The sequence below is a fragment of the Bufo bufo genome, chromosome 7 (assembly GCF_905171765.1).
Source record: "Bufo bufo chromosome 7, aBufBuf1.1, whole genome shotgun sequence".
Classification (NCBI taxonomy): domain Eukaryota; kingdom Metazoa; phylum Chordata; class Amphibia; order Anura; family Bufonidae; genus Bufo; species Bufo bufo.
The window spans coordinates 193,759,353-193,786,389 of NC_053395.1; the positions used below are offsets into that span (position 1 = coordinate 193,759,353).

Genomic DNA, 27,037 nt, shown 5'->3' on the forward strand with positions numbered 1-27,037 from the left:
GGAAAGGGTGAGGGTAAAAGGCCTGGAAACTAGGGAAAGGAACTGGTCACCTCCTAGAGTAACCCTAATCAAAGTCCTGACTGACTGCAAATATGAACTGACTCCAGAGGTAGGTGAGTTCATACACAGGAACCTAAAGTCCTAAATCACCCTGTAGGACCCTGGTACTAATGTCAGGACAAAAGAAAACCTGTTCCTGTAGGACGAACAGGAGTCTCCCTCAGGCCTAAACACAAATGACAGGGAAAAGAGCAACACAAGATTACCCAAACAATAAACAAAAGGGAAAGAAGACACTTAACTTCAAATGGCTACGGAAGCACAGGAACTCCGCCGATATCCAAAGACCAGCTATCTAAAACAAGACTGAAGCTATAAACCGCACAGCATGGTGGGAGAAGCCACAATAAATAGGGAAGGGTAAGAGACCACATAAGCAACACCTGAGGCAAGGGGTGTGGCCCTCACCAGAAACAACACAGACACAAATTGATCAACAAGGAACCTGTCAGATCAAACACGGGTTGCCAGTCTGACTGATATCCTGGCACCTGTCACAGGAACGTCCGTGACAGTTAGTGGCTGGTCAGCTGCAGCAAAACTAAAATTCTCAGTGAGGCCTGACATCCATACTGGGAGTTGTAGTTTTCTAACAGCTGAAGACAGCGTGAGTCTGGCTGGCACTTCATTCATTGCACAATAAACTTCATTGTGTGAGCTTATTACATAGAGATAAGGAGGTTCGACCTCAGGCGCATGAACAGTGAAAAACTGCTTCTGTATAAGAACATGTTATGCAACACGTGGAAAGACTCTTCTTTATTGGAGTTGGCTGACCTTGTGAGATAAATCCTAATTATGACTGCAATTGCTAATGCCGTGGTTGTGACAATCTCCAGAATGTTTCATGTGAAGTTGGCTGCACAGACAATTTAGCAGATATCCAAGATGGTAGATTTTGCCATCTGTCTGAAGGCAAAATCTACCATCTTGAATACAGACGCGAGCCATCTATCCAACATTAGTGTCCAGGAGAGGAGGGCAATGCAATCTTTAAAAAACAGTAAGGAAATCATCATTAAACCAGCAGATCAAGGAGAATATAGTCATAATGAACACATCTGACTACATGACAGAAGCAAACAGGCAACTGACAGACATACACTACTATACAAAACTGAAATCAGACCCAAGACAAGAGTACTCTCAAGAGCCGCTACTGTCCTACAGTACCTACAATACAATCTGATACCAGAAACTCCAAGAAAAGGGACATTGTACATGCTTCCCAAGATACACAAACCTGGATATCCAGGGAGGCCCAATCTCATGAGTAGTCACTATTACCAGGGGTGGACTGGGAGCTTAAAGGGGCCCTGGAAAAAAATACCAAAATTTACCCCATTTTGTAGTCGGGTCCAAATTGATGGAAGGCAGGGCCAACAATACCATATTGTGGCACATTATACCACCCCAACAGAGCCAATTACCACCATTAATCACAAAATACTGCCACCAGCAGCACAAAATACATCCCCAAAAACTTCCACTGGGCCGTCATGAGGAGGGCTCAGGTTGCCCCCTGGGCATCGGCCCACCAGGAAATTTCCCAGTAAAGGTCTACGGCTAGTCTGTCCCTGACCATCACTGAGAAAATTTCTGGATGGGTGGAAAGTGTCCTTAAACCTCTGTTAAGATAGATAGCCAGCTACCTTCAGGATACAACTCGCCTGCTAAATAAACTGTCTGCAATAGGTCCCCTAGAAGAGGTAACCATCCTGGCTACCATGGATGTAGAATGTTTATATTCCAATATTCCACATCAGGATGGATTAAAAGCCAGCAAGGTTTTTATGAAAAATAAAGGAATTGGCACCAAATCTGGGATGGAAAATTCATCCTCACCCATAATTACTTTTCATTTAGGGAAAGCATATACCGACAGAAGACAGGTACAGCAATGGGAAGCAAAAGGATACTTCAATATGCAAATCTGTTCTCGGCCAAGCTTGAAAGTGACCTGTTATTCTCTTGCCCCATCAAACCTTTAACCTATTATCATTACATTGATGATATTATAATCATTTGGACTGGATGTGAACAACAACTAAAAAAATTCCATTAAAATTTCAATCAGTTTCATCCCACAATCAATTTAACACTCAATTACTAGAGGGACGGCCATACTGGACTTAGTATTAACCAATAGACCTGACAGAACAACAGACGTGCAGGTTGGTGGACACCTGGGAAATAGTGACCATAAAGTAATAACCTTCCAATTATCATTCAAAAGATCGTTTTTACAGGGAGGAACAAAAATACCAAACTTCAAAAAAGCTAAATTTAGCCAACTAAGAGAGGCCATAGGCCTAACTAACTGGGGCAAAGTGCTCAAAAATAAAAATACAGCCACAAAATGGGATATCTTTAAAAACATCCTAAAATCTCATTGTGAGAGGTACATACCGTATGGGAATAAAAGGTTGAGGAACAAAAAGAAACCAATGTGGATAAATAGAACTGCAAAGAAAGCAATAAATGACAAAAAGAAAGCATATAAAACACTAAAACAGGAGGGTGGCACGGAAGCACTGAAAAACTATAAGGAAAAAAATAGAACATGTAAAAAACAAATAAAAGCGGCCAAACTAGAGACCGAGAGATTAATTGCCAAAGAGAGTAAAACTAACCCTAAAATGTTCTTCAATTATATAAATGTTAAAAAGTATAAATCTGAAGGTGTCGGCCCTTTAAAGAGTAATGAGGGGGGAGTCGCAGAGAGCAACGAGGAGAAAGCAAAACTGTTAAATATTTTTTTCTCCACTGTATTCACTGAGGAATATAAATTGTCAGATGACATGCAGAATGTAAAAATAAATTACCCATTAAAAGTGCCCTGTCTGACCCAGGAAGAAGTACAACAGCGACTTAAAAAGATCAAAATAGACAAATCGCCAGGACCGGGTGGCATACACCCCCGTATCCTAAGGGAATTAAGTAATGTCATAGCCAGACCCTTATTTCTGATATTTGCAGACTCTATACTGACAGGGAATGTCCCACAGGATTGGCGCATGGCAAATGTGGTGCCAATATTCAAAAAGGGTCCAAAAACAGAGCCTGGAAACTATAGGCCGGTAAGTTTAACATCTGTTGTGGGTAAACTGTTTGAAGGTTTTCTGAGAGATGCTATGTTAGAGCATCTCAACGGAAATAAGCAAATAACGCCATATCAGCATGGCTTCATGAGGGATCGGTCATGCCAAACTAATTTAATCAGTTTCTATGAGGAGGTAAGTTCTAGACTTGACAGCGGCGAATCAATGGATGTCGTGTATCTGGACTTCTCCAAAGCATTTGACACTGTACCACATAAAAGGTTAGTATATAAAATGAGAATGCTCGGACTGGGAGAAAACGTCTGTATGTGGGTAAGTAACTGGCTCAATGATAGAAAACAGAGGGTGGTTATTAACGGTACATACTCAGATTGGGTCACTGTCACTAGTGGGGTACCTCAGGGGTCAGTATTGGGCCCTATTCTCTTCAATATATTTATTAATGATCTTGTAGAAGGCTTGCATAGTAAAATATCAATTTTCGCAGATGACACTAAACTGTATAAAGTAATTAACACTGAAGAGGACAGTATACTACTACAGAGGGATCTGGATAGATTGGAGGCTTGGGCAGAGAAGTGGCAGATGAGGTTTAACACTTACAAATGTAAAGTTATGCACATGGGAAGGAATAATGCAAGTCACCCGTACATACTAAATGATAAAACACTTGGTAACACTGACATGGAAAAGGATCTAGGAATTTTAATAAACAGCAAACTAAGCTGTAGAAACCAGTGTCAGGCAGCTGCTGCCAAGGCCAACAAGATAATGGGTTGCATCAGAAGGAGCATAGATGCCCGTGATGAGAACATATTCCTACTACTTTACAAATCGCTAGTCAGACCACACATGGAGTACTGTGTACAGTTCTGGGCTCCTGTAAACAAGGCAGACATAGCAGAGCTGGAGAGGGTCCAGAGGAGGGCAACTAAAGTAATAACTGGAATGGGGCAACTACAGTACCCTGAAAGATTATCAAAATTAGGGTTATTCACTTTAGAAAAAAGACGACCGAGGGGAGATCTAATTAATATGTATAAATATATCAGGGGTCAGAACAGAGATCTATCCCATCATCTATTTATCCCCAGGACTGTGACTGTGACGAGGGGACATCCTCTGTGTCTGGAGGAAAGAAGGTTTGTACACAAACATAGAAGAGGATTCTTTACGGTAAGAGCAGTGAGATTATGGAACTCTCTGCCTGAGGAGGTGGTGATGGTGAGTACAATAAAGGAGTTCAAAAGGGGCCTGGATGTATTTCTGGAGTGTAATAATATTACAGGCTATGGCTACTAGAGAGGGGTCGTTGATCCAGGGAGTTATTCTGATTGCCTTATTGGAGTCGAGAAGGAATTTTTTATTCCCCTAAAGTGGGGAAAATTGGCTTCTACCTCACAGGGTTTTTTGCCTTCCTCTGGATCAACTTGCAGGATAACAGGCCGAACTGGATGGACAAATGTATTTTTTCGGCCTTATGTACTATGTTACTATGTTACTATGTTATGTACTATGTTACTATGTTACTCCTTTACTGAAATAAACTTTTTGGAAACCATCATCAAGATACAGAACAATAAAACAGGAACATCACTTTACCAGAAACCAACTGACTGCATAACATACCTCAGGTGGGACAGTTTTGACCCCAAACAAATAAAAAACTCATCCTCTACAGTCAAGCTATTAGATACAATTAAATATGTTCAAACTCTACAGACAGGGACAAACACCTTGGAAGCCCCAAAAAGACATTTATGAGTGAGAAAAACATCCAATTACAGTGAAAATCCAAATTGCTAGAGCCACCAGATTACCAAGGACTGAGCTCCTACAATACAAAACGAAACAAACAAAAAAAAAAAATTATCGGGTACTAGTAGTCTAGTAGTCATCTTCAACCCAAACACGAAAATTTCTAACGAGGGTTGCTCGGAGACTACATTCAATAATGCAAAAAGATGACTGTTTCAAATCCATATTTCCAGAACCCCCACTCCTATGCAATAGGCAGCCCCCTAATCTTAAAAACATAATTGTGAAAAGCTCACTGTCCTCTCCAACAACAGTAGGAACATTCCCCAGCAAACAGACCAAATTTCAGACCTGTCCATACATAATAACTACTGACGAGGTACAACAATTCACATAAGAACTACAAAACCCCAGGTACTTTCACCTGCACCATGCCAAATGTGGTCTATAATGTCCTACTGGGGGTCTCTATGTTGGTGAAACTGGTCAAAGGCTTAGAACAAGAATGAACTCTCATCACCACAAAATAAAAGAAGAAAGGAAAGATTTCCCTGTACCAAAACACTTTTTGCAGCTGTGACCACAACATCACAGACATGAAAGTCTTGATATTTAGAGATTTTCAAATCTCAGGACAGGAAAGTCTGGGAATACGAGCTCATGATGATCTTCGACACACTCAGATCAGGAATGAATGTGATTTATGTGCTTCTACATCTCTTAGGCCTCTTTCACACGGACGACTGCAAATCGGTTTAATGCGTTTTGCACGCGCGTGAGAAAAATCGGCATGTTTGGTACCCAGACCCGAACCCAGACTTCTTCACAGAAGTTCGGGTTTGTGTTAGGTGTTCTGTAGATTTTATTTTTATTAAGGGAAAATAATAGCATTCTTAATACAGAAGGCTTAGTAAAATGTCCATTGAGGGGTTAAAAATAATAAACTAATTTAACTCACCCCATCCACTTAGTCGCGTAGCGGATCTCCTCTTCTTTCTACTTTCTTCAGGACCTGGGAAAAGGACCTTTGATGCTGCGCTCATCACATGGCCCATGGTGATGTGGATGGACCATGTGACTAAATACATTGAAAGTCAATGTATCACCGCCAGCTCTGTGAGAAGATCTGGCAGACGTTCTTCTCTACCTGTTGTATGATGTTCTTTGTTTTGGTTTCACTTTCTCATCTCTTTTCCTTCTCCCAGCTGTCACTTATTTGCACTGATTGTCTCCCTTTATATTCCCTCCCATACTGCCTCACTTTGCGGTTTATACTTCTTCCTGGATTGTGTTCACTGCTGGAGGCTGCTTCTCCTGATTCCTCAGATAAGTCTGTTTCCTTTATTTGTGTTTCCTGGCTGGCTTGATTGTAGGTGACCCTGACTCCGTCCGTATTAAGTGCAGGGAGCCGGTGGTCGTGTCCCCTCACTATTATAGGGTTTTCAAGTGTCACATAGTATAAGGTACGAGGGCATGCAATCGTCTACCATAAAGACCTTTGCATGGGCATACCAGTCAGGGAGAGCTCTAGGGGTTTTATAGGGCTCACCCATATGCTCCTTAGTTTGGGATCAAGCCAGTCGGATGTTTATTATAAGTTCCAGCTTTCTGCAACACCATCCGTGACACAATGGGGATGGATAAAAAAAAAAAAAAAAGATCTGTCACAATTGACTTACATTGTTTTCAGTGATGGATAGTTTTTTTTCCCCGCTTTTATGACCGGACAAAAAACCGCAGCTTGCAGCAGTTTTGTGTCCGGTCACAAAACATAATACTGCCGGAATGGAAGACGTCCTGATGCCTCCTGAATGGATCTCTTTCCATTCAGATTGCATGAGGACTAATCAGAATTTTTTTTTCCGGTATTGAGATCCTCTGCCGAATTTATCTCCTATCATGTAGAGAATGTTAATACATGCCACTTACTAATGTATAGTGATTGTCCATATTGCTTCCTTTGCTGGCTGGATTTATTTTTTAATCACATTATACACTGCTCGTTTCCATGATCACGAACACACTGTAATTCATCAGTGGTGGTCGTGTTTGCACATTATAGGAAAAAGTGTCGGCCTCTCTGGTGACCAGGACCGTGGGAGCACACATAGGCTGGTGCTTTTTTTATGGTATGCAAGCACAGCCACGCTGATGGATTGCAGGGTGGTCGTAAACATGGAATTGAGCAGTGTATAATATGGGGGGCACTATATAGGGGCATTTTATATTGGCACATTATGTGGGACACTATGGGGAAGGGGGACAGGAACAATATGGGGGCATTTACTGGGGGCACTATATAGGGGTATTTTATACTGGCACACAATATGAGGGCACTATGTGGAAATTAGCTCAACTGGGGGCACTAAGAGAGTGCATTTTTGTACTGGCACACAGAACGGGGGCATTTTTGTACTAGCTCACATTATTAGGGGGCATTTTTTGTACTGGCTCACATTAGGGGGCATTTTTTTACTGTCATATTATAAAGAGAAATACTACTGGGGGGCATTATGGTGACCTTTGTTACTGAATACAAAGCTATTAAAAAGGTGTTTGTATGCAAAAATAGTACAAACAGCTCGTCCCGCTTTTTTGTATATAATTATAATACTTGCAGTTTAATTTCCTTGTGCATCATGCAAAATACCACAATGGGGCCCACTGAGATTGTATTACCCAAGGCATGCTGGGAGTTGTAGTCAGTGGCGTAGCATGGGGGGCCGTTTCCCCGGGAGCAAAATTGCAGGGTGAGCCAGCAGGGCCGAACCGCCAATTAGGTGGCGCGGCCCTGGTGACAAATGGGGGCTGCGGCAGGGCACAGGGAGATGAGCGCTTCCATTGTGGAAGCGTTCATCTCCATAGCCAACTGTATCGCCGCCCTCAGGACAGCGATACAGATGGATGCTGCGGGGCAGGGGAGAGGCGTCTCTGCAGCCTATCAGAGGTCGGTGCAGGCGGCACAATGACGTAATAGCGCCGCCTGAGCCGTGCAGCACGGGACACAGGTTGGAAGAAGCCTGCATCGCTGTCAGCCTGATGGAGGTAAGTATATGTGTTTATTTTTTTTTTATATGGTACATGAAAGGAGCTCTGTGGGGGCACTTGTTACTGGCACATGATTGGGGGGCATCTATGGGGGGGAACTTCTTACTGGCACATTATTGGGGGGCATCTATGGGGGGCACTTCTTACTGGCATATTATTGGGAGGCATCTATGGGGGACACTTTCTTACTGGCATATTATTGGGGGGCACTATGGGGGCACTTCTTACTGGCACATTATTGGGGGCACTATGGGGGCATCTACTCGCCACAAAGAAGGGGTATTTATATGGGGGGAACTATGGGGGAAGGGGGAGAGGAACACTATGGGGGCTTCTACTGAGGCCACAAAGAAGGGGTATTTTGTATGGGGGGCTCTGTATAGGGGCATTTTATACTGGGACACATTATGGTGAATACTATGGGGAAGGGTGGGAGAGGAGTACTATGGGGTCATCTACAGGGGGCCCTAAGAAGGGGTATTTTTATACTTGCAAAGTATTAGGGACACTGAGTGCATCTACTGGGGCACTATTTTATACTGGTACATTACGGGGGGCACTAGGAGGGAGGAGGGAGAGCACTATGGAGTCATTTACTGGGGGCGCGATATAGAGGTATTTTATACTGGCACATTATGGGGGCATTAGCTCAACTGGGGGCATTAAAAGGGGGGATTTTTTGCACTGGCACACATTATAAGGGGGCATTTTTGTACTGTCACATTATAAGGAGCATTATTACTACTGGGGGACATTATGGTGGGCGTTATTACTACTGGGGGTCTATGGGGAACATGATTATGGGCACTATGGGAGCATTATTACTTCTGGGGCACAGTGGGGACATGTTGGGGGCACTGTAGGAGCACTATTACTACCATGTGTGCTCTAGCAGAGAAGTATTCCTATTGGTGGGACTTTTGGGAGCACTATTGCTGTGGGGGCACCTTGGCACGGTATCAGCTTACCACAATCATTTTTGGGGGACGTTATGTTTACACTATTAGTGTCAGGGGCACTATTTGCTGGGCGCAGCTATTTTAGAGCACTGTGTGCCAATAATTATTGAAGGGGGTATTATCTGTGTGGTACTAGTATTATCAGGGGTATTATCTGTTTCTGCAGTATAATATTGAGGAGCACAGTGGCACAGTATTGGGGGTGGTAGGATGATTTGTCCAGAAGATGGGAGGATGATGGAAAAGTAGTAAACTAAGATTATTTTTTTGTCAAACTGCAGAGACGAGAAATGGCTGAAAAATGGTGTCTGGTCTGAAGGTCTGAAAGGAGAAGATGAGGAAAGAGAACATCTACATCAAAGAGACATCACTGGATGTAAGAGGAGGTATGTGGCGCTGTATTACCCTGTATGTTCTGCAGTGATGGGAGGGTGGATATAGAGTTTGGCCCCCCCTGCCGCATCCTGGCCCCAGACTTCAGGTCACACTGTGCGTGTTCTGAAATCTGGGGGCCTCACACCCATCTACTACATTATCTGTACTCAGAGAGTTATCACTGTGTTATCTGTGGTGTTACATAGGACTGCAGGTGACATCTACTACATTATCTGTACTCAGAGAGTTATCACTGTGTTATCTGTGGTGTTACATAGGACTGCAGGTGACATCTACTACATTATCTGTACTCAGAGAGTTATCACAGTGTTATCTGTGGTGTTACATAGGACTGCAGGTGACATCTCCTACATTATCTGTACTCAGAGAGTTATTACTGTGTTATCTGTGGTGTTACATAGGACTGCAGGTGACATCTACTACATTATCTGTACTCAGAGAGTTATCACAGTGTTATCTGTGGTGTTACATAGGACTGCAGGTGACATCTACTACATTATCTGTACTCAGAGAGTTATCACAGTGTTATCTGTGGTGTTACATAGGACTGCAGGTGACATCTACTACATTATCTGTACTCAGAGAGTTATCACAGTGTTATCTGTTGTGTTACATAGGACTGCAGGTGACATCTACTACATTATCTGTACTCAGAGAGTTATTACTGTGTTATCTGTGGTATTACATAGGACTGCAGGTGACATCTACTACATTATCTGTACTCAGAGAGTTATTACTGTGTTATCTGTGGTGTTACATAGGACTGCAAGTGATATCAACTACATTATCTATACTCAGAGAGTTATCACTGTATTATCTGTGGTGTTACATAGAACTGCAAGTGATATCTCCTACATTATCCGTAAAAAATGGCGTGGTCACAGGTTGGGGGGGGGGGCGCAATACTCGGCTTGCCCTGGGTGCTGGCAATCCATGCTATGCTACTGGTTGTAGTTTTGCAACAGCTGGCATCCTAATTTAATAAGGATATGAGTCACTTTAGGATATCTAAAATTCATATTGTGACACTTCCACACAATAATGGGGGTCATTCACATGTGTACAGTTTTCTGCCATACAAAAGTCACAAATTTTTGTGCAAAATTCTTTTTGCATAAATTATAATGGAAATGTTTACTGTGTAGATTTCAGGTGACTGGCACACAGGCATCACAGATGCAACAATTCTATTAAAAGGCCTGTGCTCCCTAATAAATTGGCGGCATCTTACTTGGCCTTTTTACTGACACGGGCATGTAAAACGCCAGTCTTTAGTAAATGATCCCAAATGAGGGATATAACTAATCGCTCCTCAGTTATTGCCATTTTTGCACTGACCACTGAGCTCTCAATACGACGACATTCCCTGTTCTGTACAGATCAGTTTTCAGCAGTCATCTCATTACCATCAAAGGTGGGATTACAATGACAGGTAACACCTGTGTACAGATAACACATGATCCGCCACTTATAATAGGTGTTGGACCTCTCCACAGAGCATGCCTATACCTCTCTTAAATGAAAAACAATTGAGTCATCTCCAGATACCAGTATCCTACAGTCCCGGCTGTAAGGCTAGGTCTACAGGACGACATTTGTGGCGCGACAATAAGTCGTGCGACAGATAGGGCACAACTACAGTGCGCCATAGTCTATGGTGTCGCAATGCGACATGCGACATGCTGCGACTGCGACGCGACAGTCGCCAAAAAATCCATCTTGAATGGATTTTTTGCGACTGTTGCGTCGTGACACCGTAGACTATCATTATAAAAATTGTCTCGCGACATTGATGCGACAAAATGTTGCAGTGTAGTTGTGCCCTATCTGTCGCGACTTATTGTCGCGCGACAAATGTCGTCGTGTAGACCTAGCCTAAAGCAAATCACTGACCTGCTGAAGCTCAAGCAAGATGGCTACCCCCCACAGTCATGTACACATAGAATTAAAAAGCAAAAAAATATATACAATCAGAAAATAAAAACTGAAAAAGAATATACATTTATCAATCTTATTTTAGATAACAAGAAAAATATACACAATGTGATCCATTCCATAAAAAGCAGTGACAGGAGAAGTAACACTTGTTATATCCATAGTAATTGTTAGTAAATATTAAATGTTACGTGCTGAAATCCTCCTTGTGGTTTTGGGTGGAGGCGGGCGGCGGAGACAACATCTACATTACCGCTGATTGTAAGCTCCACTGCTCAGTCACATGAAGAAAATCTAATGTCTATAAGAGGAAGGAACTAAATAAGACATGATATAAATAGAGATGAGCGAATTTCCGCTTATGAAATTCGTTTGCGATTCGTTTACTGGGTAAAAGCAGAATTGCGTTATGGATTCCCTAACCACGGACCATAACGCAACTCTATGAAGGAATGCATAACGGAATGCCTTTAGAGGCAATCCGTTATAAATTCCGTCATAATAGACGTCTATGGACTGCATAACGGATCCGTCCCGAGAGGACTCCCCTGCATAACGGAAACGGGACGGATCCGTTATGCAGCCCATAGACTTCTATTATGACGGAATGAATAACGGAACGCCTCTAAAGGCATTCCGTTATGCATTCCGTCATAGAGTTGCGTTATGGTCCGTGGTTAGGGAATCCATAACGCAATTCTGCTTTTACCAGTAAATGAATCGCAAACGAATCTCTAAATATGAAATTCGCTCACCTCTAGATGTTATCTTTAGTGTATAGTAAGTAAAAGACATAATGTCTGATAAAGACGAGCACATACCTGTATATATCCTGCAAGGAATCAGTGTATGAGGGGAGGCTGAGAAGTTTCTGGCTTTGCCCCCTTCCAGTTGGAATTGACAAATGAATTTATCGCCATATGAAAGCCTGATATCTTGTTATGTAACTGTGCAAATATCAGATGTTTACGGTTGTTATAACTATTTTTAATTTCAGGTTGAACCAGAGATGGGAGAGGGACAAGGAAGTCTCACGTCTGTGGAGTTTGGCTACTTTCACACTGGCGTTTTTGCTGGATCCACAGGGTTCAACAAAAACACTTCCGTTACTGATAATACGACCATCTGCATCCGTTATGAACGGATCCGGTTGTATTATCTTTAACATAGCCAAGACGGATCCGTCATGAACTCCAATGAAAGTCAAAGGTGGACGGATCCGTTTACTATTGTGTCAGATTGTGTCAGAGAAAACTTGCATTGTGGGTCATGACGGATCCGTCTTGCTCCGCATCCCAGGATGGAAAGCAAACAGCAACATGCTGCTCTCCGGTATGAGAACAGAACGGAACGGAACGCATTTTGGAGCACTCCATTCTGCTCAGTTACATTTTGTCCCCATTGACAATGAATTGGGACAAAACGGAAGCGTTTTTTTCCAGTATTGAGACCCTATGACGGATCTCGATACCGGAAAATATTAACGCTAGTGTGAAAGTAGCCTTACGGGCCGTCATGAAGTTTTAGTTTCTCCAGGGAATGTCTACAAAGGACATTCACACTGAGATGTCACAAACACTAGGGGAGAAGTGTCCTCAGTGGGTATGTCCTTTCCCTGGAGAAACAAAAACTTCATGACGTATACAGTATATATATATATATATATACTATATACAAAATATATATAGAGTGGGGCAAAAAAGTATTTAGTCAGCCACCAATTGTGCAAGTTCTCCCACTTAAAAAGATGAGAGAGGCCTGTAATTTTCATCATAGGTACACTTCAACTATGAGAGACAGAATCGGGGGAAAGAATACAGGAAATCACATTGTATGATTTCTAATGAATTAATTGGTAAATTCCTCGGTAAAATAAGTATTTGGTCACCTACAAACAAGCAAGATTTCTGTCTCTCACAGACCTGTAACTTCTTCTTTAAGAGGCTCCTCTGTCCTCCACTCGTTACCTGTATTAATGGCCCCTGTTTAAACTTGTTATCAGTATAAAAGACACCTGTCCACAACCTCAAACATTCACTCTCCAAACTCCACTATGGCCAAGACCAGAGCTGTCGGAGGACACCAGAAACAAAATTGTAGACCTGCCCCAGGCTGGGAAGACTGAGTCTGCAATAGGCAAGCAGCTTGGTGTGAAGAAATCAACTGTGGGAGCAAATAGTAGAAAATGGAAGACATACAAGACCACTGATAATCTCACTCGATCTGGGGCTCCACGCAAAATCTCACCCCGTGGGGTCAAAATTATCACAAGAACGGTTAGCAAAAATCCCAGAATCACACGGGCGGACCTAGTGAATGACCTGCAGAGAGCTGGGACCAAAGTAACAAAGGCTACCATCAGTAACACACTACGCCGCCAGGGACTCAAATCCTGCAGTGCCAGACGTGTCCCCCTGCTTAAGCCAGTACATGTCCGGGCCCGTCTGAAGTTTGCTAGAGAGCATTTTGATGATCCAGAAGAGGATTGGGAGAATGTCATATGGTCAGATGAAACCAAAGTAGAACTTTTTGGTAAAAACTCAACTTGTCGTGTTTGGAGGAGAAAGAATGCTGAGTTGCATCCAAGGAACACCATACCTACTGTGAAGCATGGAGGTGGAAACATCATGCTTTGGGGCAGTTTTTCTGCAAAGGGACCAGGACGACTGATCCATGTAAAGGAAAGAATGAATGGGGCCATGTATCGTGAGATTTTGAGTGAAAGCCTCCTTCCATCAGCAAGGGCATTGAAGATGGCTGGGTCTTTCAGCATGACAAATTGACAATGATCCCAAACACACCGCCCGGGCAACGAAGGAGTGGCTTCGTAAGAAGAATTTCAAGGTCCTGGAGTGGCCTAGCCAGTCTCCAGATCTCAACCCCATAGAAAACCTTTGGAAGGAGTTGAAAGTCTGTGTTGCCCAGCGACAGCCCCAAAAAATCACAAATAACAAATTTTGTTATTGACCAAATACTTATTTTCCACCATAATTTGCTAATAAATTCTTTAAAAATCAGACAATGTGATTTCCTGGATTTTTTTTTTCTCATTATGTCTCTCATAGTTGAAGTATACCTATGATGAAAATTACAGGCCTCTTTCATCTTTTTAAGTGGGAGAACTTGCACAATTGGTGGCTGACTAAATACTTTTTTGCCCCACTGTATATATATATATATATATATATATATATACTGTATATATTGTGACACAGTGAGGGGTTGTGTCTGGCAAGGCAGGTATTTTCCTCGCAGCATGTGCGGCTGGGCTGGTTTCCAGCCAGGTGAGGTCAAATACTGGACCGGAGTTTAAATGCCGGTCCGGGTTTTGGCAGCACCTGGCTGTCCTTAAATAGGGCTCAGCAGAGATGTCTCTGTTTTGGGATCTGAGGCTTGGTGCTGTGCTGGAGGGCTGAGATCCGCATGCTGGGGAAACAGACCCCATAAAGCCTGCTGTGGACTACTGGAGGCAGAACTGCCAGCAAGGTGACTTGTGTTATATGAACTTTCTATTGTGTGAGAATTATCACCAAGGCTGCAAAGTTACGTGCTGTTAGGTGCAATTGACGTTTTGAGTTAAGAACTTGTATTTTGCCTCTGTACTGCGCCTAATTACCCTATCTACCAGAGCGAAACCCCACAATTGGTGGAGGATGCGGGCAAGAGCAGTGAGGCTGGCGTGAACGTCAATATTTTTGGTTTCTGCATTTTTGAGCCATGGGTGTATGTCGTACATTAAACTAGCTGTATTACAACCAGTGCCCCACGACAAAATGTTGCTGTTGCGAAGGCCTTCATGGAGGCTAATCTGCAGCAGCGAGAGACAAACCTGCAGCAACACGAAGCTAATAAGCAGCATCAGGAGACTAACCAGTTGCTGCTACAACACGTGATGGCTTTGCAGATAGCAGGAGCAACCCCGAGCATCCACGATGCCCGGAATGCAGTCCGCGACGCGATTCCTAAGATGACCCCCGCAGACGACATCGAAACCTACCTGGCGATGTATGGGAAAGTGGCCATCAGGGAAAAGCTACCCCGTGACCAGTGGGCTGAGGTCGTCGCTCCATTTCTGGCATCTGATTCCCAGCGGGTGTATTTCAACTTGCCGGACGAACAAGCAGCCGACTACCAAAAAGAAAAGGGTAAGATTTTGGCAAGACTGGGGGTGAATATGTTGGTCCGGGCCCAGTGGGTACATCAGTGGGAATTTAAGTCGGCTGAGCCTGCGAGGACCCAGTATTATGACTTACTCCACCTCTTGCAAAAATGGCTACAGCCTGATATGCAGAGTCCCACAGCTATGCTGGACAGACTATTGGCTGACATGTTCTGGAGGGCTCTGCCACCCCCTCTCCTGCGCTGTATCGGCCAGGTGTCTACTGGCAACGCCCTAGAAATGGTGGACATGGTGGAGCGCTACGAGGCTACTAAGACTGTTACAGGTGGTTCTTTTGGTAAAGGGACAGTCAGACACTGTAAATCTCCATCCCAGACCCGGCAACTTGTACCAGCCAAACCCACCCGGGGTGTATCCTCTACTGACCTGGCTCCGATAGTCTGCTGGCAGTGTTAGGAGCCTGGCCATGCAAGAGCTGACTATCCCCATCAGGTGGAACCCATGGATACTAACTATGGCTACCGTCAGTCGCTATATGCCAGGAAGCTGTGTGCAGTAGGTACCCCAAAAACTCTAATCCACCTGTGTCAGGTAGGAGACACTCCAGCGGAGGCTCTGCTGTACTCAGGGAGTCTGGTGTCCCTAGTAAGGGCTCCCCTGGTACGGTCAGCAGAGTATACTGGCAGGAAAATCGGGGTCATGTGCATCCATGGAGACCTAAAAGACTATCCCACTGCCCTGGTGTCTCTAACCACTGGGGCTGGCAGATGGACTCACGAAATGGCAGTTACCCCAAATTTACACTACGAACTTATAATAGGGAGGGACTTCCCGGCACTGTGGCCTGCGAGGAGAGTGACTGATACCCATGAGACAGGGGTAACCCGAGCAGAGTGGCCAGGCTCAGGGGGGAGACCAGAACCCTGGGAACCTGAGACCGACGGGCCAGAGGTATGGGTGACCGCCACTTTGGTGGAAGAGGGGGAGACAACCCCACTAAGTGTGATGGTGTGAGACGTGAAGGACTTGCCGCCGGGTCCTGACTTGGCAGACCTCAATGTCTCCGGGGATAATTTTGGTACCGCCCGACCTCGGAACCCAACCCTATCCCGCGCCTGGGAAAATGTGTTAATAGTAGATGGTGAACCACAACAACCTGGGGCAGAGTCAGTGTTTCACCGTTTTGTGGTTCATCAGGATATGTTGTATTGGGTAAACCAACTACAGGGTGAGCCTATTGAACAGTTGGTGGTCCCCAAGGCTTATTGCAAGCTTGTGTTAGATCTAGCCCACCAACACGTTCTCGGGGGTCACCTGGGGCTGCAGAAAACTCAGGATCGTATTCTACAGCAGTTTTACTGGCCCAGCATATTCAAAGTAGTGGAAGAGTTTTGTAAGTCTTGCCCGACCTGCCAGATAACTAGCCCCTAGCCACATTTCTGTAGTCCCCTAGTTCCTCTCCTGATTATCGAAGTACCGTTTGACCGAATAGCTATGGACCTCATAGGCTCAGTACCGAAGTGCACCAGAGGGCATCAACACATCTTAGTCATTCTAAACTACGACACTCAGTGCCCGGAGGCGGTGCCACTGCGACGTAACTCGGACAAACTCACAGCTAAGGGGGTAATGGAGATGTTTTCCCGAGTAGGACTACCTAAAGAGGTTCTGACTGACCAAGGGAGCCCTTTTATGTCCAAGGTGATGAGGGAACTCTGTAAGTTGCTGCACATAAAACAACTACGGACGTCCGTTTAGCATCCGCAAACGGACGGTCTGGTAGAACGGTTTAACCAAACATTAAAAAATATGTTGAAAAAGGTAGTGTCTAAAGATGGGAAGGACTGGGACCTCCTTCTGCCCTATCTTATGTTCACAGTGCGAGAGATACCCCAGGCCCCTACTGGGTTCTTGCTCTTCGAACTGCTATATGACAGACACCCTCGCGGTCTCTTGGACGTGGCCAAAGAGGCGTGGGAACAACAACCCACTCCACATAAAAGTGTCATTGAGTACGTTACCCAGATGCAAGATCGGATAGAGACAGTGTTGCCTCTTGTTAGGGAGCACATGGAGGAAGCTCAGCGAGCTTAGAGTCGGGTATATAATCGGCAAGCTCGGGTACGGATCTTTAACTCGGGTGATCAGGTTTTGGTTCTGGTTCCGACCGTGGACAGTAAGCTCCTGACTAGGTGGCAGGGGCCCTACGAGGTACTCGAGAAAATTGGAGATGTAAACTACAAGGTACACAAGCCAGGGCGGCGAAAGCCGGAACAGGTTTACCATGTGAATTTACTAAAATCGTGGAAAGATAGGGAAACCTGTACAGAAAACAGTCCGCAGGTACTGGCCCCTCTGTCTGATGCAAGAAAGGCAGCTGCAACAGTAAAAAATTGCTGACAGCCTCTCCTCTAAACAGACTCTGGAGGTCTGGGAGTTCGTTAGTCGGAACACGGATGTGTTCTCAGACCTCCCTGGACGCACTTCCATAATCCAGCATTGTCACTGAGCCTCAGGCAAAAGTCAGATTAAAACCATATCGGGCACCCGAGGCTCGACGACAAGCCATATCGAAGGAGGTGCAGCTAATGTTGCAGCTAGACGTTATTGAGGAGTCAAAAAATTTGTGGGCCAGTCCTATAGTAATGATACCCAAGCCGGACGGGACGTTGCAGTTTTGTAACGACTTTCGAAAACTTAACGAGGTTTCCAAATTTGATGCGTATCCCATGCCCAGGGTGGATGAGCTCACTGAGAGGTTAGGACAAGCCCGGTATTTTTCTGTTTTGGACCTCACAAAAGGGTACTGGCAGGTGCCCTTAATGGAGGCTGCCAAAGAGAAAACTGCCTTTATCACGCCTGAGGGGTTGTATCAATATAAGTTCTTACCCTTTGGTCTGCATGGCGCCCCCGCCACTTTTCAGCGACTAATGGAAATTGTGCTTCGTCCACATCGTCGGTACGCTTCAGCTTACCTGGACAATATTGTCATCCACAGTACCGGCTGGGAAAGTCACCTACCCAAAGTGCAGGCTGTAGTGGACTCCCTTCTGAAAGCTGGCCTAACGGCTAACCCAAAAAAATGTGCGATAGGGTTAGAAGAGATTAAGTACCTGGAGTATGTCATTGGGCACGGAGTCATCAAACCCCAAGTGAACAAAATAGAGGTGATATGGAATTGGTCCAGATCTGTCACCACTAGGCGAATAAAATAATTCCTTGGAATGGTGGACTATTACATGAGGTTTGTTCCCCACTTTGCTACTCTAGGCGCTCCCTTGACAGGGCTCTCGAAGGGATGAAAATCCATGTTGGTTCGCTGGGATGAGCGGAAGAGGCTTTTGCCGCTTTGAAGTCGGCCCTGTGTGGGTCACTGGTTTTGGTGACGCCCGACTTCAAGAGGGAGTTTGTGGTACAAATGGATGCCTCCGAAGTAGGCCTTAGTGCTGTACTGTCTCAGAAAGTCAACGGGGAGGAGCATCCTGTTGTCTTCCTAAGCCGCAAGCTCACCACAGCCAAAACCAGGTATAGTATAGTGGAGAGAGAGTGCCTGGCTATCAAGTGGGCACTCAAGTCTCTCCGCTACTATTTGTTGGGGAGAAAGTTACGGGTCACCAGATGGTTTTTGTCTCTGCAGAACATTAAAGGGGTATTCTCATCTTGCTAAATCATCCTGAGCTGCAGTTACGGCAGAAATCACTTCCTGGTTTGAGGTTTCTAAAGCTGGGCGGGCTTAGAAAGCTAGAGTGAAGGCCGGCCACGCCTCCTTATTAGCTCACACTGAGAGCTCGTTCATGTGGATAGTATGATAGTATTGTGCCCAGCGTCCCTGCAATAAATCACATTGTGCCCAGCTTCCCTAAACTAAATTACATTGGCCCCAGCGTCCCTGCAATAAATTACATTGTGCCCAGCGTCCCTGCTCTATATATTTTACCCCCTTTGATAGTTCTAATAAATAAAATCGTTGGTGGATAAGTGGTTGAGATTCTCCTGGCACTTACATATGCTGTCTATGCACCTCCTCGGTACTGCTGCTCGCTCCTATGGGCACCCTCTCTCTCTCTCCGACGCTCGCCTGGAAGGCCGCGCTGCATACAGAGCAAGCGGCTCTGTATCAGACACGGCAGAGAAGAAATTAGATCGGCGCATGCGCGGCTAGCGTGCGCGTTCCTGTGAGACTGGCTGGCCGTCTGGGTGAACAGTAAGTGCGGTCTGCGCAAGCGCGGCAAATAGATGCAAAAATTGCTAAAATAGTCTATGGCACTAGGGGATTTTTTTTAGCTATGATCTTAAAGATGAGAATACCCCTTTAAGTTCTTGGTAGAACACAGAGCAGGACGGTTGCAGGGAAAGCCGGATGCTCTGTCCCGGGTGCATTGTCTGGCATGTGTACACCCCCTCAGGGTTGAACAAAGGGGGGATGTCCGGCAAGGCAGGTATTTTCCTCCCAGCATGTGCGGCTGGGCTGGTTTCCAGCCAGGTGAGGTCAAATACCGGACCAGAGTTTAAGTGCCGGTCCGGGTTTTGGCTGCACCTGGCTGTCCTTAAATAGTCAGCTGGGCTCAGCAGAGATGTCTCTGTTTTTGGAATCTGAGACTTTGTGCCGTGCTGGAGGGCTAAGAGCCGCATGCTGGGGAAACAGGCCCCCTAAAGCCTGCTGTGGACTACTGAAGGTAGAACTGCCAGCAAGGTGACATATTTTATATGAACTTTCAATTGTGTGTGAATTAAGACCAAGACTGCAAAGTTACGTGCTGTTTTGTGCAATTGCCTCAAGTGTGAATAAACACTGATGTTTTGAGTTAAGAACTTGTATTTTGCCTCTGTACTGCGCCCGCTTACCCTATCTACCAGAGCGAAACCCCACAATATATATATTTAGTGCATACTTCATCATTGTGCACCCTTGTGGAACAGTTCTGGTGTAGGGCTGTTGTAAAATATCGGGTGATTACTTTGGTACAGAAACATGAAGATGAAGTTTAGTCATGTATGCACCGCAATGCTTTTTGCTAGGTAACAGTACTTAAACTGGTTGTCCACTTTTTGCTATGGTTGACCTATTCTCAGGATAGGTCATCAATATCAGATCAGCGGGGGTCCGACTCCCGGGACGTCTGACAATCAGGTTTTTGAAGAGAAGGCTCACAGGAGCTCTGCCTTCTCTGCTCTGTTTACCTGCCTGCAGTGTTTGTCCAAGTGAATACTACAGAGCCATCCCATAGAAGTGAATTGGGACGCCATACTAGTAATTACACCTGCTCACCACTGAAACAGATATAACTAAGAAACAGCTGAATAATATTTTTTTTCTTTAAATCGGATCATTTTTATTGAAAAAAATAAATAAAAAATATTACAAACAATAAAGGAGAGCAGAACAATCAGAGAGCAGACGTCTGACGTGACGTGTGGTACCACAACACACATATAATTAACGCTATAGTGAATATGTGGACATGTTGTTCAGACAGCAGGGGCTGGGGATGGAGCTATATTGGCAGGGTTGCTTAGCATAGACTATCAATATTTGATCATTGTGGCCCTGACTTGGAATTCCACCAATCAGCAGAATGAACAAGCTCCAGTATTCATTGTTTACCGCAACAGCGCTACACATATGATTGTGGCTATGTCTGGTAATGCAACTCAGTTCCAGTTCTGATCTCCACTTTGTCCCAGGAGTTGGTCCCGACTGATCAAATATTGATGTACCCGTCAAAATTAAAGTCCTGAAAAACCTGCTTTAAGGGGTTGTCCATGGGGAGAAATTCTTTAGAAGCTCAGAACGGTATTCTAAGGGATACTTGTCCTCCTACTCCTCACTGAACCGCAGACTCTTCCGTTCCGAGCCAGTGAATGGTGGAGAAGGACTCCGGCGTTTTTAGAGGAACCCTGGTAGTAGATAACGGAGGTCGATTCTATTTTTTTTATACCATTCTGAGCCGTTTCTAAAGAATTCCCCTCCCCTGGACAACCCCTTTAAATGAGGATCCTGCTGTATACAATGTTGTGCAGAGACATAAGATCAACCTAATATCATAGAACATAGAACAAAAAGTGATACTTATAAAATAATAACAATGTAACACAAATTAACTAAAATATACCAGAACTATATTCTAAGGCTACTCTCACACTCGCATTTGGTGCGGATCCGTCATGGATCGGTTCAGATAATACAACCGTCTGCATCCGTTCAGAACGGATCTGTTTGTATTATCTTTAACATAGCCAGATTTGTCTTGAAGACCATCGAAAGTCAATGGGGGACGGATCCGTTTTCTATTGTGCCAGATTGTGTCAGTGAAAACGGATCCGTCCCCGTTTGGCTCAGACGGACACCAAAACCCTGCAAGCAGCCTCCAGAGCGGAATGGAGGCAGAACGGAGGCAAACTGATGCTTTCTGAGCGGATCCATTCAGAATGCATTAAGGGCAAAACGGATCCGTTTTGGACGCTTGTGAGAGCCCTGAACGGATCTGACAAACGGAAACCAAAACACCAGTGTGAAAGTAGCCTTAGTATTATACATGATATATAAAATGATACATTATTAGAATTTTGGAAACAACACCTTGGGATGCCTGGTATGTGGAGGCACAGAGCACACTTTCTTACAGTGGGAATTAGAGAGACACATCGGTGCTGTAAGACTTGTAAACAGGAATTCTTTTTTTTTTTTTTTGCTAAAAACACATTCAGGGTTTGGATATAAAACAGACGCTCAATTCATCGGGGCCTGTGTAGAGACAGTGTCCGGGCCTCAGCTGGAGACGCAGGGTTTCTGAGACGATTGCAGGACTCTGGAGCTCGATCTTCATCTCCAACCTGAAAGGTTCATTTATTTTATGGAGACAGAAAGTGACTAAAGTAACATCAAATTACCAGGCGCTGCGGCCACGTACTGTACCACCGGACATGGATTTCACTACTTACAGTGTTTCAACCAAGCTCATTCCTTGCTTATTATCTGAATAGTTGTTTTTGTTTTTTTAGCCTTTGGATGTAAACAAGAGTATTTCTATTCACTGACAGCAAGTTATGATCTTCAAAATGGTGAGAAACTGAATCACAAAGTTTTTTAGAAAGTTGATGGGTTTTTTCTTTAAATACAAAATAATGGATGTAATTATGTCACAAAATTACCGGTATAACAGAAGTTTGAATAAAAAAGGGTACACCCAGGAATGTCTGAAAGGTGGAGGTCTCAACTCTGGGACCCCCAACTATCTGGAAACCTAGGCCCCTGACTCTCATGTCTAAATGCAAGATCAGCTGCTTCTATAACACCCATAAACGTAAAGGGTTTCTGTCATGGGAAAAACCGTTATGTAGCTGACTGGCGTTAGCGATGCGCTAGTGTCAGCAGGACATAGCGGTATGTTTGTTAACTCCCTGCCTGCCGCTGTCCTCTTAAAAAACAGACTTTTATAATATGCTAATGAAGCCTCTAGGCGCTATGAGGGCGTTGCTGCAGCACCTAGAGGCTCGGTCTACTCGCCTTTTGGCACGCCCACGTCCGCTTGATTGACGTCCTTCATCTCTGCATGTTGCTGCTTAAGTTTTTATAATAGCAATTTGCATATACTCCAGAATGTTATGAAGAGTGATCAGATGAATTGCATAGTCCTTCTTTGCCATGAAAATTAACTTAATCCCAAAAAAACCTTTCCACTGCATTTCATTGCTGTCATTAAAGGACCTGCTGAGATCATTTCAGTAATCGTCTTGTTAACTCAGGTGAGAATGTTGACGAGCACAAGGCTGGAGATCATTATGTCCTGCTGATTGGGTTAAAATGTCAGACTTGACATGTTAAAAGGAGGGTGATGCTTGAAATCATTGTTCTTCCATTGTTAACCATGGTGACCTGCAAAGAAATGCGTGCAGCCATCATTGCGTTGCATAAAAATGGCTTCACAGGCAAGGATATTGTGGCTACTAAGATTTCACCTCAATAAACAATTTATAGGATCATCAAGAACTTCAAGGAAAGAGGTTCAATTCTTGTTAAGAAGGCTTCAGGGCGTCCAAGAAAGTCCAGCAAGCGCCAGGATCGTCTCCTAAAGAGGATTCAGCTGCGGGATCGGAGTGCCACCAGTGCAGAGCTTGCTCAGGAATGGCAGCAGGCAGGTGTGAGCGCATCTGCACGCACAGTGAGGCGAAGACTTTTGGAAGACGGCCTGGTGTCAAGAAGGGCAGCAAAGAAGCCACTTCTCTCCAAAAAAAACACCAGGGACAGATTGATCTTCTACAGAAAGTATGGTGAATGGACTGCTGAGGACTGGGGCAAAGTCATATTCTCCGATGAAGCCTCTTTCCGATTGTTTGGGGCATCTGGAAAAAGGCTTGTCCGGAGAAGAAAAGGTGAGCGCTACCATCAGTCCTGTGTCGTGCCAACAGTAAAGCATCCTGAGACCATTCATGTGTGGGGTTGCTTCTCATCGAAGGGAGTGGGCTCACTCACAAGTTTGCCCAAAAACACAGCCATGAATAAAGAATGGTACCAAAACACCCTCAAACAGCAACTTCTTCCAACAATCCAACAACAGTTTGGTGAAGAACAATGCATTTTCCAGCACGATGGAGCACCGTGCCATAAGGCAAAAGTGATAACTAAGTGGCTCGGGGACCAAAACGTTGACATTTTGGGTCCATGGCCTGGAAACTCCCCAGATCTTAATCCCATTGAGAACTTGTGGTCAATCCTCAAGAGGCGGATGGACAAACAAAAACCCACTAATTCTGACAAACTCCAAGAAGTGATTATGAAAGAATGGGTTGCTATCAGTCAGGAATTGGCCCAGAAGTTGATTGAGAGCATGCCCAGTCGAATTGCAGAGGTCCTGAAAAAGAAGGGCCAACACTGCAAATACTGACTCTTTGCATAAATGTCATGTAATTGTGGATAAAAGCCTTTGAAACGTATGAAGTGCGTGAAATTATATTTCACTACATCACAGAAACTACTGAAACAAAGATCTAAAAGCAGTTTAGCAGCAAACTTTGTGAAAACTAATATTTGTGTCATTCTCAAAACTTTTGGCCACGACTGTATATCAGGCTTAAGCCATTTGCAATCCCTTGGTGCTTCGCACCGGTGTCTCTGACACTGCACCAGGACTACTCCAGGAGGTAGCTGCCTGATCGGTTCCCTGAAGCGAAGTCTACATCCCTGTACAGGGGTTAAATGGTGAATAACAGGGAACATTCAGGACAACGCCCTTAGGTTTAGCCAAAAGTCAAACTGGTTAGTTGGCACAGTGGGTCCACACCCACTGCCCGTTACACTTTTATTTCCAATTGCACATGACATACATATAGAGCTTTTCTAATGTTTTGAATTGCAAATTTACTTACAGGAATTCAGAAAATTTTAGGAATTTCTGAAATTGTATTCCAATAAATATGATTTAAAAGCTATGTACACCTTCGGAGACAATTTTTTATGACTGCATTTTACTCATTTTGGGCTAAAAATCATTTTTTCAATTGGTCTTTATTAAAAATAATGAGCCGTTCTGTCACAAAGGGTTAACAGTTTTTCCAGCTTTATAACTGGTACTTTCACGTTTTGCCCCCGTTTTTTGATAGGTGCAGGCCCCACCTCTGGGACTTGCACCTACACTGAGAACGGAGTGGGGAAGGAGGGTGGTGGCCGGAGGACTCCAGGTTTTCTGGGGTCTGGCCACCGCCAAGCACTCTCTCCATAGAAGTTAATGGGAGCGCAGCGCACTTGTGCGGTCACCGCTCCTATTCATTTCTATGGGGCCTCCAAAACTTTCAGGGATTCGTTCACCATGTAGGTGCGGATCCCAGAGGTAGGACCCTCACCTATCAGACAATGGGGGCATATCCTAGCGATATGCCCCCATTGTCTGAGATGGTAATACCCCTTTAAGCCACATTCTTATTAGTAAGATAAGGTCAGAGATAAGGAGTTGCCTGACAGAGCTGAGAGAAAATACAGATCTTGCTAGTAGATAAAGTCTCGTGAGCAGACGGCCTAAGGGTATAACCACATGCGCAGTTGTGTCGTAGTTGTGAAGCAGCCATACCGTGATTAAGTACTGCATGGCCGTAGCAGCCACAGGGGTGTAACAGTGGCTGTTGTGTGCCGCTGTTCCCCTGCTTACCGCCGCGGTCCTGGGCGCCGTGTTCAGTGGTGATCTGCTGCCAGTGTTTCCTTGCAGCCCTGGCCACAGAATGCTTGCTGCTTGTTTCCTGCAGCATTTCTCTAAGGGCCGGCGCGCATCACTTCCTGTGTTTTATGGGTAGGATCATGTGACCTCGCCAACCAATCCTAGCCCTCCTGCGCGTATATATGAGCTGCTCAGCCCCCTTCCCAGATGCCTCAGTCTCAAGGTCCTTGTGTCCTGCTAAAGTTCCTGATATCCACTTGTGTTCCTGACTCGTACTTGTGTTCCTGACTCGTACTTGTGTTCCTGACTCGTACTTGTGTTCCTGGACTCTGCTACCTGTTTGATCCCTGCCTGCTTGACTTGACTCTCCTGTTGCCGATCCAAATTGCCTGACCTGTACCTGTGCCGCCTGCCCTGACCTATTGCCTGTCTGACTTTGCCTCTGTCTCATCCTTTGGTCCTGCACTGTTGCTCCTTGTAATGACTCAGCCTGATGACGTCTGTACCTCTGGTACCTTTCTCAGGTACCTACCTCCTGGTCCGCCAGGACCAACTGCCTCGTGTGCCAATCCTCCTCAAGAAGTAGTGACCTGGTGTTCCCCTCGGGAATGTCTATCCCCACCATCAGGGGTACTGTTAAGATTGAGGGGTTCACTTAGACAACGCCCTTAGAGCAGGTAGGACAAGTGGCACAGTGGGTACACACCTGCTGGTTCGTGACAAGGGGGCTCTAACCAAACAAATTAGGACCGCACTGTTTTGTCGGTCTGCATTGTTAATGGCCTCCCGCATCTTCAATACTGAGTGTCTGTAAACAATGCAGACCGACGAAACAATCTTCATTAGTTTAATTACAGCCCACTGCGGCTCTATGCCACTCAAACACTGTGCAGCCACGTCGCCACTGCATCACAACCCACCGTGTGCTCTTACCCTGAGGTTACGACAACAAGAGATTGGATTTTGCTGTATTTCCGCAACAACATTTGCAGCGGATTTCACCCTATGCATCGCACAGCTCGTATACACACTGTATGTATACTGTGCACGGTGTATGGAAGAGCTATGCAGAGTATAGTGTGAATAGAGCTGTACAGCATAGTATATAGTATGTACACAGTGTGTATAGCGCTGTACAGTGTAGTATATAGTATGTATAGAGCTGTACAGTGTAGTATATAGTATGTATAGCGCTGTACAGTGTAGTATATAGTGTGTATAGAGCTGTACAGTGTAGTATATGGTATGTATACTGTATACAGTGTGTCGAAGAGTTATGCAGAGTGTAGTATATAGTATGTACACAGTGTGTATAGCGCTGTACAGTGTAGTATATAGTATGTACACAGTGTGTATAGTGCTGTACAGTGTAGTATATAGTATGTACACAGTGTGTATAGCGCTGTACAGTGTAGTATATAGTGTGTATAGCGCTGTACAGTGTAGTACATAGTATGTATAGCGCTGTACAGTGTAGTACATAGTATGTATAGCGCTGTACAGTGTAGTATATAGTGTGTATAGCGCTGTACAGTGTAGTATATAGTGTGT

The 27,037-nt window shown here is 44.7% G+C and overlaps 1 long non-coding RNA gene across 1 annotated transcript; it reads left to right on the top strand.

The window, feature by feature from the left end:
* Positions 1–25,547, top strand: LOC121008349. Its single transcript, XR_005780563.1, has 3 exons — positions 1–13; positions 18,783–18,786; positions 25,438–25,547. It is a non-coding gene; the product is annotated as an uncharacterized LOC121008349 (long non-coding RNA).
* The last annotated feature ends 1,490 nt before the right edge of the window (positions 25,548–27,037 follow it).